The sequence below is a fragment of the Calliopsis andreniformis genome, unplaced genomic scaffold (genome assembly GCF_051401765.1).
Source record: "Calliopsis andreniformis isolate RMS-2024a unplaced genomic scaffold, iyCalAndr_principal scaffold0007, whole genome shotgun sequence".
Classification (NCBI taxonomy): domain Eukaryota; kingdom Metazoa; phylum Arthropoda; class Insecta; order Hymenoptera; family Andrenidae; genus Calliopsis; species Calliopsis andreniformis.
Window position 1 is genome coordinate 593,655 of NW_027480425.1, and position 19,301 is coordinate 612,955.

Below are 19,301 nucleotides of genomic sequence, written 5' to 3' on the forward strand. Positions count from 1 at the left end.
CTTCAGTCTAGGGCGTTGCTCCACCAGATCGCATAGTTTGGGCCTAAGAAGTCAACACAAGAAGCGTAAAATACAATAAAAATTCAACAGTCCCTCCATCCTATAACAGGAATAGTTGCAACCAGTGTGAAACTAATGGTCATTTCTACGTCCCGGGCAGCATAGGCTTCACTCTTGGACGTTGCCCTACCAGACGAATAGCAAGGACCATAGATGTCAACGCCAGAAGCATAAAATACAAAATGAATAGGACAGTGTTTCCATCCTATAAAACGAATATATGCAACCTGTGTGAAGGTTATGGTCATATCTACGTTCCGGGCATCCTAGGCTCGACTGTAGGGCGTTGCTCCACCAGATCGAATAGGTAGGGCCATAGAAGTCAACGCCCGAAGCATAAAATACAATAAATATACAAGAGTTTTTCCAACGTATAACAGGAATAATTGCAACCAGTGTAAAGGTGATGGTCATTTCTACGTTCCCGGGAACCTAAGCTTCACTCGAAGGGCGTTGTTCCACCAGATCGAATAGTTAGGGTCTAAGAAGTCAACGCCAGAAGAATAAAATACAATATGAATAGAAGAGTTTTTCCATCGCATAAAGTGAATAAGTGCAACCAGTGTGATATTAATGGTCATTTCTACGTTCAGGGCAACCGAGGCTTCACTCTACGGCGTTGGTCCACCAGATCCAATAGTTAGGGCCTAAGAAGGCAACGCCAGAGTCATAAAATACAAAATAAATACAGCAGTTTTTCCATTGTATAAATGAATAATTCCAACCAGTGTGAAACTAATGGTCATTTCTACGTACCAGGCTACATAGGCTTCACCCTTGGACGTTGCCCCACCACATAGAATAGTTAGGGCCGTAGAAGTCAACGCCAGAAGCATAAAATACAATATAAATACAACAGCTTTTCCATTGTATAAAATGAATAATTGCAAACAGTGTGGAAGGAATGGTCATTTCTACGTTCCGGGCAACCTAGGCTTCACTCTAGGCCGTTGCTCCAGCACATCGGATAGCTACGGCCTTAGAAGTCAACGCCTGAAGCACAAAATTCTATAAAAATACCACAGTTTGTTCGTCGCATAAAAGGAATAATTGCCACAAGCGTGAAGTTAATGGTCATTTCTACGTTGCGGGCTGTTTAGGTTTCACTCCAGGGCGTTGCTCCACCACATCGCATAGTTAGGGCCTTAGAAGTCAACGCCCGAAGCATAAAATACAAAATAAATACAACGGTTTTTCCATCCTATAAAACGAATAATTGCAACGAGTGTGAATGTTATGGTCATTTTTACGTTCAAGCCAACCTAGGCTCCACCCTAGGGCGTTGTTCCACCAGATCGAACAGTTAGGGCCTAAGAAGTCAACGCCAGAAGCATAAAATACAATATAAATACAACAGCTTTTCCATTGTATAAAATGAATAATTGCAAGAAGTGTGAAGGTAATGGTCATTTCTACGTTCCGGGCAACATAGGCTTCACTCTAGGGCGTTGCTCCACTACGTAGAATAGCTACGACCTTAGAAGACACCGCCTGAAGCATAAAATACAATAAAAATACAACAGTTTTTCCATCGTATAACAGGAATAATTGCAACCAGTATGAAAGATATGGTCATTTCTACATTCCGGGCAACCTAGGCTCCACCCTAGGGCGTTGCTCCACCAGATCGAATAGTTAGCGCCTTAGAAGTCAACGCCAGAAGCATAAAATATCATAAAAATACAACAGTTTGTCCATCGTGTAACGGGAATAATTGCAACCAGTGTGAAAGTAATGGACATTTCTACGTTTCGGGCAACCTAGGCTTCACTCTAGGGCGTTGCTCCACCACATCGAATAGTTAGGGCCTAAGAAGTCAACGCCAGAAGCATAAGATACAATAAAAATACAACAGTCTTTCCATCGTATAACAAGAACAATTGCAACCAGTGTGAAGGTAATGGTCATTTCTGCGTTCCGGGCAACATAGGCTTTTGGACGTTGCCCCACCAGATCGAATAGCTAGGACATTAGAAGTCAATGCCAGAAGCAGAAAATGCAATAGAAATGCAACAGTTTTTCCATCGTATAGCATGAATAATTGCAACCAGAGTGAAATTAATGGTCATTTCTACGTTTCGGACAGCCTAGGCTTCACTCTAGGGCGTTGCTTCACCAGATCGAATGGTCAGGGCCTAAGCAGTCAACGCCAGAAGTATAAAATACAATAAAAATACAACAGGTTTTCCATCGTATACCATGAATACTTGCAACCAGTGTGAAAGTTATTGTCATTCCTACGTTTCGGGCAACCTAGACTTCACTCTAGGTCGTTACGCCACCACATCGAATAGTTAGGGCCTTAGAAGTCAACGCCAGAAGCATAAAATACAATGTAAATACAACAGCTTTTCCATTGTATAAAATGAATAATTGCAAACAGTGTGGAAGTAATGGTCATTTCTACGTTCCGGGCAACCTAGGCTTCACTCTAGGTCGTTGCTCCAGCACATCGAATAGCTACGGCCTTAGAAGTCAACGCCTGAAGCACAAAATTCTATAAAAATACCACAGTTTGTTCGTCGCATAAAAGGAATAATTGCAACAAGCGTGAAGTTAATGGTCATTTCTACGTTGCGGGCTGTTTAGGTTTCACTCCAGGGCGTTGCTCCACCACATCGCATAGTTAGGGCCTTAGAAGTCAACGCCCGAAGCATAAAATGCCAAATAAATACAACGGTTTTTCCATCCTATAAAACGAATAATTGCAACGAGTGTGAATGTTATGGTCATTTTTACGTTCAAGGCAACCTAGGCTCCACCTTGGGCGTTGTTCCACCAGATCGAACAGTTAGGGCCTAAGAAGTCAACGCCTGAAGCATAAAATACAATAAAAATACAACAGTTTTTCCATCGTATAACAGGAATAATTGCAACCAGTAAGAAAGATATGGTCATTTCTACATTCCGGGCAACCTAGGCTCCACCCTAGGGCGTTGCTCCACCAGATCGAATAGTTAGCGCCTTAGAAGTCAACGCCAGAAGCATAAAATACCATAAAAATACAATAGTTTTTCCATCGTATAAAAAGAATAATTGCAACCAGAGTGAAAGTGATGGTCATTTCTACGTTCCGGGCAACCTAGGCTTCACTCTAGGGCGTTGTTCCAACAGATCGAATAGTTAGGGCCTAAGAAGTCAACGCCATAAGCATAAAATACAAAATAAATAGAACAGTTATTCCATCGTATAACAGGAATAATTGCAACCAGTGTGCAAGTGATGGTTATTTCTACGTTCCGGTCAACCCAGGCTTCAATCTATGTCGTAGCTCCACCACATCGAATAGCTACTTCCTTAGGAGTCAACGCATGAAGCTTAAAATAGAACAAAAATACCTCAGCTTTTCCATCGTATAACAGGAATAATTGCATCAACTCTGAATGTAATGGTCATTTCTACGTTCCGGGCAACCTATGCTTCACTCTAGGGCGTTGCTCCATCAGATCGCATGGTTAGGGCCTAAGGAGTCAACGCCAGAAGCATAAAATACAATATAAATACAACAGCTTTTCCATCGTATAAAATGGATAATTGCAACCACAGTGAAAGTGATGGTCATTTCTACGTTCCGGGCAACCTAGGCCTCACTCTGGGGCGTTGTTCCAACAGATCGAATAGTTAGGACCTAAGACGTCAACGCCAGAAGCATAAAATACAATAAAAATACAGCAGCTTTTCCATCGGATAAAATGATTTATTGCAAACAGTGTGAAGGTAATGGTCATTTCTTCGTTCCGGGCAACCTAGGCTCCAATCTATGTCGTTGCTCCACGACATCGAACAGCTACGGCCTTAGGAGTCAACGGCTGAAGCATAAAATAGAACAAAAATACCACAGCTTTTCCATCGTGTAACAGGAATAATTGCATCAACTCTGAAGGTAATGGTCATTTCTACGTTCCAGGCAACCTATGCTTCACTCTAGGGCGTTGCTCCATCAGATCGCATGGTTTGGGCCTAAGGAGTCAACGCCATAAGCATAAAATACAATATAAATACAACAGCTTTTCCATCGTATAAAACGGATAATTGCTACGTGTGTGAAAGTACTGGTCATTTCTACGTTCCGGGCAACCTAGGCTTCTCTCTAGGGTGTTGCACCACCAGACCGAATAGTTAGGGCCTAAGAAGTTAACGCCAAAAGAATAAAACACAATCTAAATACAACAGCTTTTCCATCGTATAAAACGAATAATTGCAACCAGTGTAAAGGTTATGGCCATTTCTACGTTCCGGGCAACCCAGGCTTCACTCTAGGGCGTTGCTCCACCATATCGAATAGTTAGGGCCTTAGAAGTCAACGCCAGAATAATAAAATACAGTATAAAAACAACAGTTCTTCCATTGTATAGCATGGATAATTGCAACCAGTGTGAAAGCAATGATCATTTCGGCGTTTCGGGCATCCTGGAGTTAACTCTGAGGCATTGCTCCACCAGATCGAATCGTTAGGGCCTAAGAAGTCAACGCCGGAAGCATAAGATACAATATAAATACAACAGCTTTTCCATCGTATAAAACGAATAATTGCAACCAGTGTGAATGTTATGGTCATTTCTACGTTCCGGGCAACCTAGGCTTCAGTCTAGGGCGTTGCTCCACCAGATCCAGTAGCTACGACCTTAGAAGTCAAAGCCAGAAGCATTAAATATAATAAAAATGCAACAGCTATTCCATCGTATAAAACGAATAATTGCTACCAGTGTGAAAGTACTGGTTATTTCTACGTTCCGTGCATTCTAGGCTTCACTCTAGGGCGTTGCACCACCAGGCCGAATAGTTAGGGCCTTATAAAACAACTCCAGCGCATAAAATACAATAAAAATACAACAGTTTTTCCATCGTATAAAAAGAATAATTGCAACCAGTGTGAAAGTGATGGTCATTTCTACGTTCCGGTCAACCCAGGCTTCACTCTACCGCGTTGTTCCACCAGATCGAATAGTTAGGGCCTAAGATGTCAACGCCAGAAGCATAAAATACAGTATCAAAACAACAGCTTTTCCATCGTATAACAGGAATAATTGCAACCAGTGTGAAAGTAATGGTCATTTCTACGTTTCGGGGAACCTATGCTTCACTCTTGTACGTTGCGCCACGAGATCGAATAGCTAGGATCTCAGAAGTCAACGCCAGAAGCACAAAATACATTAAAAATACAGCAGTTTTTCCACCGTATAGCATGAATAATTGCAACCAGTGTGAAAGTAATGGTCATTTCTACGTTCCGGGCAACCCAGGCTTCACTCTAGGGCGTGTTCCAACAGATCGAGCAGCTAGGGCCAAAGAAGTCAACGCCAGAAGCATAAAATACAATACAAATAAAACAGTTTTTCCATCCTATAAAACGAATAATTGCTATCAGAATGAAAGTTATAGTTATTTCTTCGTTTCGGGCATCCTAGGCTTAACTCTGAGGCATTGCTCCACCAGACCGAATACACAGGGCCTTAGAAGTCAAATCCAGGAACATAAAGTACAATACAAATCCAACGGTTTGTCCTTCGTATAACAGGAATAATTGCAACCAGTGTGAAGGTGATGGTCATTTCTACGTTCCGGGCAACCTAGGCTTCGCTCTAGGGCGTTGCTCCACCACATCGGACAGCTACGGCCTTCGAAGTCAACGCCAGAAGCATAAAATACAATATAAATACAACAGTTTTTCCATCGTATAACAGGAATAATTGCACCCAGTGTGAAAGTGATGGTCATTTCTACGTTCCGGGCAACCTACTCTTCACTCTAGGGCGTTGCTCCACCACATCGGACAGCTACGGCCTTAGAAGTCAACGCCAGAAGCATAAAATACAATATAAATACAACAGTTTTTCCATAGTATAACAAGAATAATTGCCACCAGCGTGAAAGGTATGGTCATTTCTACGTTGCAGGCAACCAAGGCTTCACTCTGGGGCGTTGCTCCACCACATCGAATAGTTAGGGCCTAAGACGTCAACGCCAGAAACATATGATACAGTAAAAATACAACAGTCTTTCCATCGTATAACAGGAATAAATGCAACCAGTGTGAAGGTAATGGTCATTTCTACGTTCCGGGCAACATAGGCTTCACTCTTGGACGTTGCCCCACCAGATCGAATAGCTAGGACATTAGAAGTCAATGCCAGAAGCAGAAAATGCAATAGAAATGCAACAGTTTTTCCATCGTATAGCATGAATAATTGCAACCAGAGTGAAATTAATGGTCATTTCTACGTTTCGGACAGCCTAGGCTTCACTCTAGGGCGTTGCTTCACCAGATCGAATGGTCAGGGCCTAAGCAGTCAACGCCAGAAGTATAAAATACAATAAAAATACAACAGGTTTTCCATCGTATACCATGAATACTTGCAACCAGTGTGAAAGTTATTGTCATTCCTACGTTTCGGGCAACCTAGACTTCACTCTAGGTCGTTACGCCACCACATCGAATAGTTAGGGCCTTAGAAGTCAACGCCTGAAGCACAAAATTCTATAAAAATACCACAGTTTGTTCGTCGCATAAAAGGAATAATTGCAACAAGCGTGAAGTTAATGGTCATTTCTACGTTGCGGGCTGTTTAGGTTTCACTCCAGGGCGTTGCTCCACCACATCGCATAGTTAGGGCCTTAGAAGTCAACGCCCGAAGCATAAAATGCCAAATAAATACAACGGTTTTTCCATCCTATAAAACGAATAATTGCAACGAGTGTGAATGTTATGGTCATTTTTACGTTCAAGGCAACCTAGGCTCCACCCTAGGGCGTTGTTCCACCAGATCGAACAGTTAGGGCCTAAGAAGTCAACGCCTGAAGCATAAAATACAATAAAAATACAACAGCTTTTCCATCGTATAACAGGAATAATTGCAACCAGTATGAAAGATATGGTCATTTCTACATTCCGGGCAACCTAGGCTCCACCCTAGGGCGTTGCTACACCAGATCGAATAGTTAGCGCCTTAGAAGTCAACGCCAGAAGCATAAAATACCATAAAAATACAACAGTTTGTCCATCGTGTAACAGGAATAATTGCAACCAGTGTGAAAGTAATGGACATTTCTACGTTTCGGGCAACCTAGGCTTCACTCTAGGGCGTTGCTCCACCACATCGAATAGTTAGGGCCTAAGAAGTCAACGCCAGAAGCATAAGATACAATAAAAATACAACAGTCTTTCCATCGTATAACAAGAACAATTGCAACCAGTGTGAAGGTAATGGTCATTTCTGCGTTCCGGGCAACATAGGCTTTTGGACGTTACCCCACCAGATCGAATGGCTAGGACCTTAGAAGTCAATTCCAGAAGCAGAAAATGCAATTAAAATGCAACAGTTTTTCCATCGTATAGCATGAATAATTGCAACCAGAGTGAAATGAATGGTCATTTCTACGTTCCGGACAGCCTAGGCCTCACTCTAGGGCGTTGCTCCACCAGATCGAATGGTCAGGGCCTAAGAAGTCAACGCCAGAAGCATAAAATACAATAAATATACAAGAGTTTTTCCAACGTATAACAGGAATAATTGCAACCAGTGTAAAGGTGATGGTCATTTCTACGTTCCCGGGAACCTAAGCTTCACTCGAAGGGCGTTGTTCCACCAGATCGAATAGTTAGGGTCTAAGAAGTCAACGCCAGAAGAATAAAATACAATATGAATAGAAGAGTTTTTCCATCGCATAAAGTGAATAAGTGCAACCAGTGTGATATTAATGGTCATTTCTACGTTCAGGGCAACCGAGGCTTCACTCTACGGCGTTGGTCCACCAGATCCAATAGTTAGGGCCTAAGAAGGCAACGCCAGAGTCATAAAATACAAAATAAATACAGCAGTTTTTCCATTGTATAAATGAATAATTCCAACCAGTGTGAAACTAATGGTCATTTCTACGTACCAGGCTACATAGGCTTCACCCTTGGACGTTGCCCCACCACATAGAATAGTTAGGGCCGTAGAAGTCAACGCCAGAAGCATAAAATACAATATAAATACAACAGCTTTTCCATTGTATAAAATGAATAATTGCAAACAGTGTGGAAGGAATGGTCATTTCTACGTTCCGGGCAACCTAGGCTTCACTCTAGGCCGTTGCTCCAGCACATCGGATAGCTACGGCCTTAGAAGTCAACGCCTGAAGCACAAAATTATATAAAAATACCACAGTTTGTTCGTCGCATAAAAGGAATAATTGCCACAAGCGTGAAGTTAATGGTCATTTCTACGTTGCGGGCTGTTTAGGTTTCACTCCAGGGCGTTGCTCCACCACATCGCATAGTTAGGGCCTTAGAAGTCAACGCCCGAAGCATAAAATACAAAATAAATACAACGGTTTTTCCATCCTATAAAACGAATAATTGCAACGAGTGTGAATGTTATGGTCATTTTTACGTTCAAGGCAACCTAGGCTCCACCCTAGGGCGTTGTTCCACCAGATCGAACAGTTAGGGCCTAAGAAGTCAACGCCAGAAGCATAAAATACAATATAAATACAACAGCTTTTCCATTGTATAAAATGAATAATTGCAAGAAGTGTGAAGGTAATGGTCATTTCTACGTTCCGGGCAACATAGGCTTCACTCTAGGGCGTTGCTCCACTACGTAGAATAGCTACGACCTTAGAAGACACCGCCTGAAGCATAAAATACAATAAAAATACAACAGTTTTTCCATCGTATAACAGGAATAATTGCAACCAGTATGAAAGATATGGTCATTTCTACATTCCGGGCAACCTAGGCTCCACCCTAGGGCGTTGCTCCACCAGATCGAATAGTTAGCGCCTTAGAAGTCAACGCCAGAAGCATAAAATATCATAAAAATACAACAGTTTGTCCATCGTGTAACGGGAATAATTGCAACCAGTGTGAAAGTAATGGACATTTCTACGTTTCGGGCAACCTAGGCTTCACTCTAGGGCGTTGCTCCACCACATCGAATAGTTAGGGCCTAAGAAGTCAACGCCAGAAGCATAAGATACAATAAAAATACAACAGTCTTTCCATCGTATAACAAGAACAATTGCAACCAGTGTGAAGGTAATGGTCATTTCTGCGTTCCGGGCAACATAGGCTTTTGGACGTTGCCCCACCAGATCGAATAGCTAGGACATTAGAAGTCAATGCCAGAAGCAGAAAATGCAATAGAAATGCAACAGTTTTTCCATCGTATAGCATGAATAATTGCAACCAGAGTGAAATTAATGGTCATTTCTACGTTTCGGACAGCCTAGGCTTCACTCTAGGGCGTTGCTTCACCAGATCGAATGGTCAGGGCCTAAGCAGTCAACGCCAGAAGTATAAAATACAATAAAAATACAACAGGTTTTCCATCGTATACCATGAATACTTGCAACCAGTGTGAAAGTTATTGTCATTCCTACGTTTCGGGCAACCTAGACTTCACTCTAGGTCGTTACGCCACCACATCGAATAGTTAGGGCCTTAGAAGTCAACGCCAGAAGCATAAAATACAATGTAAATACAACAGCTTTTCCATTGTATAAAATGAATAATTGCAAACAGTGTGGAAGTAATGGTCATTTCTACGTTCCGGGCAACCTAGGCTTCACTCTAGGTCGTTGCTCCAGCACATCGAATAGCTACGGCCTTAGAAGTCAACGCCTGAAGCACAAAATTCTATAAAAATACCACAGTTTGTTCGTCGCATAAAAGGAATAATTGCAACAAGCGTGAAGTTAATGGTCATTTCTACGTTGCGGGCTGTTTAGGTTTCACTCCAGGGCGTTGCTCCACCACATCGCATAGTTAGGGCCTTAGAAGTCAACGCCCGAAGCATAAAATGCCAAATAAATACAACGGTTTTTCCATCCTATAAAACGAATAATTGCAACGAGTGTGAATGTTATGGTCATTTTTACGTTCAAGGCAACCTAGGCTCCACCTTGGGCGTTGTTCCACCAGATCGAACAGTTAGGGCCTAAGAAGTCAACGCCTGAAGCATAAAATACAATAAAAATACAACAGTTTTTCCATCGTATAACAGGAATAATTGCAACCAGTAAGAAAGATATGGTCATTTCTACATTCCGGGCAACCTAGGCTCCACCCTAGGGCGTTGCTCCACCAGATCGAATAGTTAGCGCCTTAGAAGTCAACGCCAGAAGCATAAAATACCATAAAAATACAATAGTTTTTCCATCGTATAAAAAGAATAATTGCAACCAGAGTGAAAGTGATGGTCATTTCTACGTTCCGGGCAACCTAGGCTTCACTCTAGGGCGTTGTTCCAACAGATCGAATAGTTAGGGCCTAAGAAGTCAACGCCAGAAGCATAAAATACAAAATAAATAGAACAGTTATTCCATCGTATAACAGGAATAATTGCAACCAGTGTACAAGTGATGGTTATTTCTACGTTCCGGTCAACCCAGGCTTCAATCTATGTCGTAGCTCCACCACATCGAATAGCTACTTCCTTAGGAGTCAACGCATGAAGCTTAAAATAGAACAAAAATACCTCAGCTTTTCCATCGTATAACAGGAATAATTGCATCAACTCTGAATGTAATGGTCATTTCTACGTTCCGGGCAACCTATGCTTCACTCTAGGGCGTTGCTCCATCAGATCGCATGGTTAGGGCCTAAGGAGTCAACGCCAGAAGCATAAAATACAATATAAATACAACAGCTTTTCCATCGTATAAAATGGATAATTGCAACCACAGTGAAAGTGATGGTCATTTCTACGTTCCGGGCAACCTAGGCCTCACTCTGGGGCGTTGTTCCAACAGATCGAATAGTTAGGACCTAAGACGTCAACGCCAGAAGCATAAAATACAATAAAAATACAGCAGCTTTTCCATCGGATAAAATGATTTATTGCAAACAGTGTGAAGGTAATGGTCATTTCTTCGTTCCGGGCAACCTAGGCTCCAATCTATGTCGTTGCTCCACGACATCGAACAGCTACGGCCTTAGGAGTCAACGGCTGAAGCATAAAATAGAACAAAAATACCACAGCTTTTCCATCGTGTAACAGGAATAATTGCATCAACTCTGAAGGTAATGGTCATTTCTACGTTCCAGGCAACCTATGCTTCACTCTAGGGCGTTGCTCCATCAGATCGCATGGTTTGGGCCTAAGGAGTCAACGCCATAAGCATAAAATACAATATAAATACAACAGCTTTTCCATCGTATAAAACGGATAATTGCTACGTGTGTGAAAGTACTGGTCATTTCTACGTTCCGGGCAACCTAGGCTTCTCTCTAGGGTGTTGCACCACCAGACCGAATAGTTAGGGCCTAAGAAGTTAACGCCAAAAGAATAAAACACAATCTAAATACAACAGCTTTTCCATCGTATAAAACGAATAATTGCAACCAGTGTAAAGGTTATGGCCATTTCTACGTTCCGGGCAACCCAGGCTTCACTCTAGGGCGTTGCTCCACCATATCGAATAGTTAGGGCCTTAGAAGTCAACGCCAGAATAATAAAATACAGTATAAAAACAACAGTTCTTCCATTGTATAGCATGGATAATTGCAACCAGTGTGAAAGCAATGATCATTTCGGCGTTTCGGGCATCCTGGAGTTAACTCTGAGGCATTGCTCCACCAGATCGAATCGTTAGGGCCTAAGAAGTCAACGCCGGAAGCATAAGATACAATATAAATACAACAGCTTTTCCATCGTATAAAACGAATAATTGCAACCAGTGTGAATGTTATGGTCATTTCTACGTTCCGGGCAACCTAGGCTTCAGTCTAGGGCGTTGCTCCACCAGATCCAGTAGCTACGACCTTAGAAGTCAAAGCCAGAAGCATTAAATATAATAAAAATGCAACAGCTATTCCATCGTATAAAACGAATAATTGCTACCAGTGTGAAAGTACTGGTTATTTCTACGTTCCGTGCATTCTAGGCTTCACTCTAGGGCGTTGCACCACCAGGCCGAATAGTTAGGGCCTTATAAAACAACTCCAGCGCATAAAATACAATAAAAATACAACAGTTTTTCCATCGTATAAAAAGAATAATTGCAACCAGTGTGAAAGTGATGGTCATTTCTACGTTCCGGTCAACCCAGGCTTCACTCTACCGCGTTGTTCCACCAGATCGAATAGTTAGGGCCTAAGATGTCAACGCCAGAAGCATAAAATACAGTATCAAAACAACAGCTTTTCCATCGTATAACAGGAATAATTGCAACCAGTGTGAAAGTAATGGTCATTTCTACGTTTCGGGGAACCTATGCTTCACTCTTGTACGTTGCGCCACGAGATCGAATAGCTAGGATCTCAGAAGTCAACGCCAGAAGCACAAAATACATTAAAAATACAGCAGTTTTTCCACCGTATAGCATGAATAATTGCAACCAGTGTGAAAGTAATGGTCATTTCTACGTTCCGGGCAACCCAGGCTTCACTCTAGGGCGTGTTCCAACAGATCGAGCAGCTAGGGCCAAAGAAGTCAACGCCAGAAGCATAAAATACAATACAAATAAAACAGTTTTTCCATCCTATAAAACGAATAATTGCTATCAGAATGAAAGTTATAGTTATTTCTTCGTTTCGGGCATCCTAGGCTTAACTCTGAGGCATTGCTCCACCAGACCGAATACACAGGGCCTTAGAAGTCAAATCCAGGAACATAAAGTACAATACAAATCCAACGGTTTGTCCTTCGTATAACAGGAATAATTGCAACCAGTGTGAAGGTGATGGTCATTTCTACGTTCCGGGCAACCTAGGCTTCGCTCTAGGGCGTTGCTCCACCACATCGGACAGCTACGGCCTTCGAAGTCAACGCCAGAAGCATAAAATACAATATAAATACAACAGTTTTTCCATCGTATAACAGGAATAATTGCACCCAGTGTGAAAGTGATGGTCATTTCTACGTTCCGGGCAACCTACTCTTCACTCTAGGGCGTTGCTCCACCACATCGGACAGCTACGGCCTTAGAAGTCAACGCCAGAAGCATAAAATACAATATAAATACAACAGTTTTTCCATAGTATAACAAGAATAATTGCCACCAGCGTGAAAGGTATGGTCATTTCTACGTTGCAGGCAACCAAGGCTTCACTCTGGGGCGTTGCTCCACCACATCGAATAGTTAGGGCCTAAGACGTCAACGCCAGAAACATATGATACAGTAAAAATACAACAGTCTTTCCATCGTATAACAGGAATAAATGCAACCAGTGTGAAGGTAATGGTCATTTCTACGTTCCGGGCAACATAGGCTTCACTCTTGGACGTTGCCCCACCAGATCGAATAGCTAGGACATTAGAAGTCAATGCCAGAAGCAGAAAATGCAATAGAAATGCAACAGTTTTTCCATCGTATAGCATGAATAATTGCAACCAGAGTGAAATTAATGGTCATTTCTACGTTTCGGACAGCCTAGGCTTCACTCTAGGGCGTTGCTTCACCAGATCGAATGGTCAGGGCCTAAGCAGTCAACGCCAGAAGTATAAAATACAATAAAAATACAACAGGTTTTCCATCGTATACCATGAATACTTGCAACCAGTGTGAAAGTTATTGTCATTCCTACGTTTCGGGCAACCTAGACTTCACTCTAGGTCGTTACGCCACCACATCGAATAGTTAGGGCCTTAGAAGTCAACGCCTGAAGCACAAAATTCTATAAAAATACCACAGTTTGTTCGTCGCATAAAAGGAATAATTGCAACAAGCGTGAAGTTAATGGTCATTTCTACGTTGCGGGCTGTTTAGGTTTCACTCCAGGGCGTTGCTCCACCACATCGCATAGTTAGGGCCTTAGAAGTCAACGCCCGAAGCATAAAATGCCAAATAAATACAACGGTTTTTCCATCCTATAAAACGAATAATTGCAACGAGTGTGAATGTTATGGTCATTTTTACGTTCAAGGCAACCTAGGCTCCACCCTAGGGCGTTGTTCCACCAGATCGAACAGTTAGGGCCTAAGAAGTCAACGCCTGAAGCATAAAATACAATAAAAATACAACAGCTTTTCCATCGTATAACAGGAATAATTGCAACCAGTATGAAAGATATGGTCATTTCTACATTCCGGGCAACCTAGGCTCCACCCTAGGGCGTTGCTACACCAGATCGAATAGTTAGCGCCTTAGAAGTCAACGCCAGAAGCATAAAATACCATAAAAATACAACAGTTTGTCCATCGTGTAACAGGAATAATTGCAACCAGTGTGAAAGTAATGGACATTTCTACGTTTCGGGCAACCTAGGCTTCACTCTAGGGCGTTGCTCCACCACATCGAATAGTTAGGGCCTAAGAAGTCAACGCCAGAAGCATAAGATACAATAAAAATACAACAGTCTTTCCATCGTATAACAAGAACAATTGCAACCAGTGTGAAGGTAATGGTCATTTCTGCGTTCCGGGCAACATAGGCTTTTGGACGTTACCCCACCAGATCGAATGGCTAGGACCTTAGAAGTCAATTCCAGAAGCAGAAAATGCAATTAAAATGCAACAGTTTTTCCATCGTATAGCATGAATAATTGCAACCAGAGTGAAATGAATGGTCATTTCTACGTTCCGGACAGCCTAGGCCTCACTCTAGGGCGTTGCTCCACCAGATCGAATGGTCAGGGCCTAAGAAGTCAACGCCAGAAGCATAAAATACAATATAAATACAACAGCTTTTCCATTGTATGAAATGAATAATTGCAAACAGTGTCTAAGTAATGGTCATTTCTACATTCCGGGCAACCTAGGCTTCACTCTAGGGCGTTATTCCACCTGATCGAATAGTTAGGGCCTAAGAAGTCAACGCCAGAGACATAAAATACAAAATAAATACAACAGTTTTTCCATCGTATAAAAAGAATAATTCCAACCAGTGTGAAACTAATGGTCATTTCTACGTACCCGGCTACATAGGCTTCACCCTTGGACGTTGCCCCACCAGATCGATTAGCTAGGACCTTAGAAGTCAACGCCAGAAGCATAAAATGCAGTAAAGATACAACTGTTTTTCCATCGTATAAAACGAATAATTGCAACCAGCGTGAAAGTTATGGTCATTTCTACGTTTCGGGCAACCGAGGCTTCACTCTAGGGCGTTGCTCCACCAGATCGAATGGCTAGGGACATAGAATTCAACGCCAGAAGCGTAAAATACAATCAAAAGACAACAGTTTGTCCATCGTGTAACAGGAATAATTGTAACCAGTGTGAAAGTTATGGTCATTTCTACGTTTCGGGCAACCTAGGCTTCACTCCAGGGCGTTGCTCCACCACATCGAATAGTTAGGGCCTAAGACGTCAACGCCAGAAGCATATGATACAGTAAAAATGCAACAGTCTTTCCATCGTATAACAGGAATAAATGCAACCAGTGTGAAGGTAATGGTCATTTCTACGTTCCGGGCAACATAGGCTTCACTCTTGGACGTTGCCCCACCAGATCGAATAGCTAGGACCTTAGAAGTCGATGCCAGAAGCAGAAAATGCAATAGAAATGCAACAGTTTTTCCATCGTATAGCATGAATAATTGCAACCAGAGTGAAATTAATGGTCACTTCTACGTTTCGGACAGCCTAGGCTTCACTCTAGGGCGTTGCTTCACCAGATCGAATGGTCAGGGCCTAAGCAGTCAACGCCAGAAGTATAAAATACTATAAAAATACAACAGGTTTTCCATCGTATACCATGAATACTTGCAACCAGTGTGAAAGTTATTGTCATTCCTACGTTTCGGGCAACCTAGACTTCACTCTAGGTCGTTACGCCACCACATCGAATAGTTAGGGCTTTAGAAGACAACGCCTGAAGCATAAAATACAATAAAAATACAACAGTTTTCCATCGTATGACAGGAATAATTGCAACCACTATGAAAGATATGGTCATTTCTACATTCCGGGCAACCTAGGCTTCACTCTAGGGCGTTGCTCCACCACATCGAATAGCTACGGCCTCAGAAGTCAACGCCAGAAGCAGAAAATGCAATATAAATACAACAGTTGTTCGATCGTATACAATGAATAATTGCAAACAGTGTTAAAGTTATTGTCATTCCTACGTTTCGGGCAACCTAGACTTCACTCTAGGTCGTTACGCCACCACATAGAATAGTTAGGGCCTTAGAAGTCAACGCCAGAAGCATAAAATACAATATAAATACAACAGCTTTTCCATTGTATAAAATGAATAATTGCAAACAGTGTGGAAGGAATGGTCATTTCTACGTTCCGGGCAACCTAGGCTTCACTCTAGGCCGTTGCTCCAGCACATCGGATAGCTACGGCCTTAGAAGTCAACGCCTAAAGCACAAAATTCTATAAAAATACCACAGTTTGTTCGTCGCATAAAAGGAACAATTGCAACAAGCGTGAAGTTAATGGTCATTTCTACGTTGCGGGCTGTTTAGGTTTCACTCCAGGGCGTTGCTCCACCACATCGCATAGTTAGGGCCTTAGAAGTCAACGCCCGAAGCATAAAATACAAAATAAATACAACGGTTTTTCCATCCTATAAAACGAATAATTGCAACCAGTGTGAAGGTAATGGTCATTTCTACGTTCAGGGCAACCTAGGCTTCACTCTAGGGCGTTGCTCCACTACGTAGAATAGCTACGACCTTAGAAGACACCGCCTGAAGCATAAAATACAATAAAAATACAACAGTTTTTCCATCGTATAACAGGAATAATTGTAACCAGTATGAAAGATATGGTCATTCCTACATTCCGGGCAACCTAGGCTCCACCCTAGGGCGTTGCTCCACCAGATCGAATAGTTAGCGCCTTAGAAGTCAACGCCAGAAGCATAAAATACCATAAAAATACAACAGTTTGTCCATCGTGTAAAGGGAATAATTGCAACCAGGGTGAAAGTAATGGTCATTTCTACGTTGCAGGCAACCAAGGCTTCACTCTGGGGCGTTGCTCCACCACATCGAATAGTTAGGGCCTAAGACGTCAACGCCAGAAACATATGATACAGTAAAAATACAACAGTCTTTCCATCGTATAACAGGAATAAATGCAACCAGTGTGAAGGTAATGGTCATTTCTACGTTCCGGGCAACATAGGCTTCACTCTTGGACGTTGCCCCACCAGATCGAATAGCTAGGACATTAGAAGTCAATGCCAGAAGCAGAAAATGCAATAGAAATGCAACAGTTTTTCCATCGTATAGCATGAATAATTGCAACCAGAGTGAAATTAATGGTCATTTCTACGTTTCGGACAGCCTAGGCTTCACTCTAGGGCGTTGCTTCACCAGATCGAATGGTCAGGGCCTAAGAAGTCAACGCCAGAAGCATAAAATACAATATAAATACAACAGCTTTTCCATTGTATGAAATGAATAATTGCAAACAGTGTCTAAGTAATGGTCATTTCTACATTCCGGGCAACCTAGGCTTCACTCTAGGGCGTTATTCCACCTGATCGATTAGTTAGGGCCTAAGAAGTCAACGCCAGAGACATAAAATACAAAATAAATACAACAGTTTTTCCATCGTATAAAAAGAATAATTCCAACCAGTGTGAAACTAATGGTCATTTCTACGTACCCGGCTACATAGGCTTCACCCTTGGACGTTGCCCCACCAGATCGATTAGCTAGGACCTTAGAAGTCAACGCCAGAAGCATAAAATGCAGTAAAGATACAACTGTTTTTCCATCGTATAAAACGAATAATTGCAACCAGCGTGAAAGTTATGGTCATTTCTACGTTTCGGGCAACCGAGGCTTCACTCTAGGGCGTTGCTCCACCAGATCGAATGGCTAGGGACATAGAATTCAACGCCAGAAGCGTAAAATACAATCAAAAGACAACAGTTTGTCCATCGTGTAACAGGAATAATTGTAACCAGTGTGAAAGTTATGGTCATTTCTACGTTTCGGGCAACCTAGGCTTCACTCCAGGGCGTTGCTCCACCACATCGAATAGTTAGGGCCTAAGACGTCAACGCCAGAAGCATATGATACAGTAAAAATGCAACAGTCTTTCCATCGTATAACAGGAATAAATGCAACCAGTGTGAAGGTAATGGTCATTTCTACGTTCCGGGCAACATAGGCTTCACTCTTGGACGTTGCCCCACCAGATCGAATAGCTAGGACCTTAGAAGTCGATGCCAGAAGCAGAAAATGCAATAGAAATGCAACAGTTTTTCCATCGTATAGCATGAATAATTGCAACCAGAGTGAAATTAATGGTCACTTCTACGTTTCGGACAGCCTAGGCTTCACTCTAGGGCGTTGCTTCACCAGATCGAATGGTCAGGGCCTAAGCAGTCAACGCCAGAAGTATAAAATACTATAAAAATACAACAGGTTTTCCATCGTATACCATGAATACTTGCAACCAGTGTGAAAGTTATTGTCATTCCTACGTTTCGGGCAACCTAGACTTCACTCTAGGTCGTTACGCCACCACATCGAATAGTTAGGGCTTTAGAAGACAACGCCTGAAGCATAAAATACAATAAAAATACAACAGTTTTCCATCGTATGACAGGAATAATTGCAACCACTATGAAAGATATGGTCATTTCTACATTCCGGGCAACCTAGGCTTCACTCTAGGGCGTTGCTCCACCACATCGAATAGCTACGGCCTCAGAAGTCAACGCCAGAAGCAGAAAATGCAATATAAATATAACAGTTGTTCGATCGTATACAATGAATAATTGCAAACAGTGTTAAAGTTATTGTCATTCCTACGTTTCGGGCAACCTAGACTTCACTCTAGGTCGTTACGCCACCACATAGAATAGTTAGGGCCTTAGAAGTCAACGCCAGAAGCATAAAATACAATATAAATACAACAGCTTTTCCATTGTATAAAATGAATAATTGCAAACAGTGTGGAAGGAATGGTCATTTCTACGTTCCGGGCAACCTAGGCTTCACTCTAGGCCGTTGCTCCAGCACATCGGATAGCTACGGCCTTAGAAGTCAACGCCTGAAGCACAAAATTCTATAAAAATACCACAGTTTGTTCGTCGCATAAAAGGAACAATTGCAACAAGCGTGAAGTTAATGGTCATTTCTACGTTGCGGGCTGTTTAGGTTTCACTCCAGGGCGTTGCTCCACCACATCGCATAGTTAGGGCCTTAGAAGTCAACGCCCGAAGCATAAAATACAAAATAAATACAACGGTTTTTCCATCCTATAAAACGAATAATTGCAACGAGTGTGAATGTTATGGTCATTTTTACGTTCAAGGCAACCTAGGCTCCACCCTAGGGCGTTGTTCCACCAGATCGAACAGTTAGGGCCTAAGAAGTCAACGCCAGAAGCATGAAATAC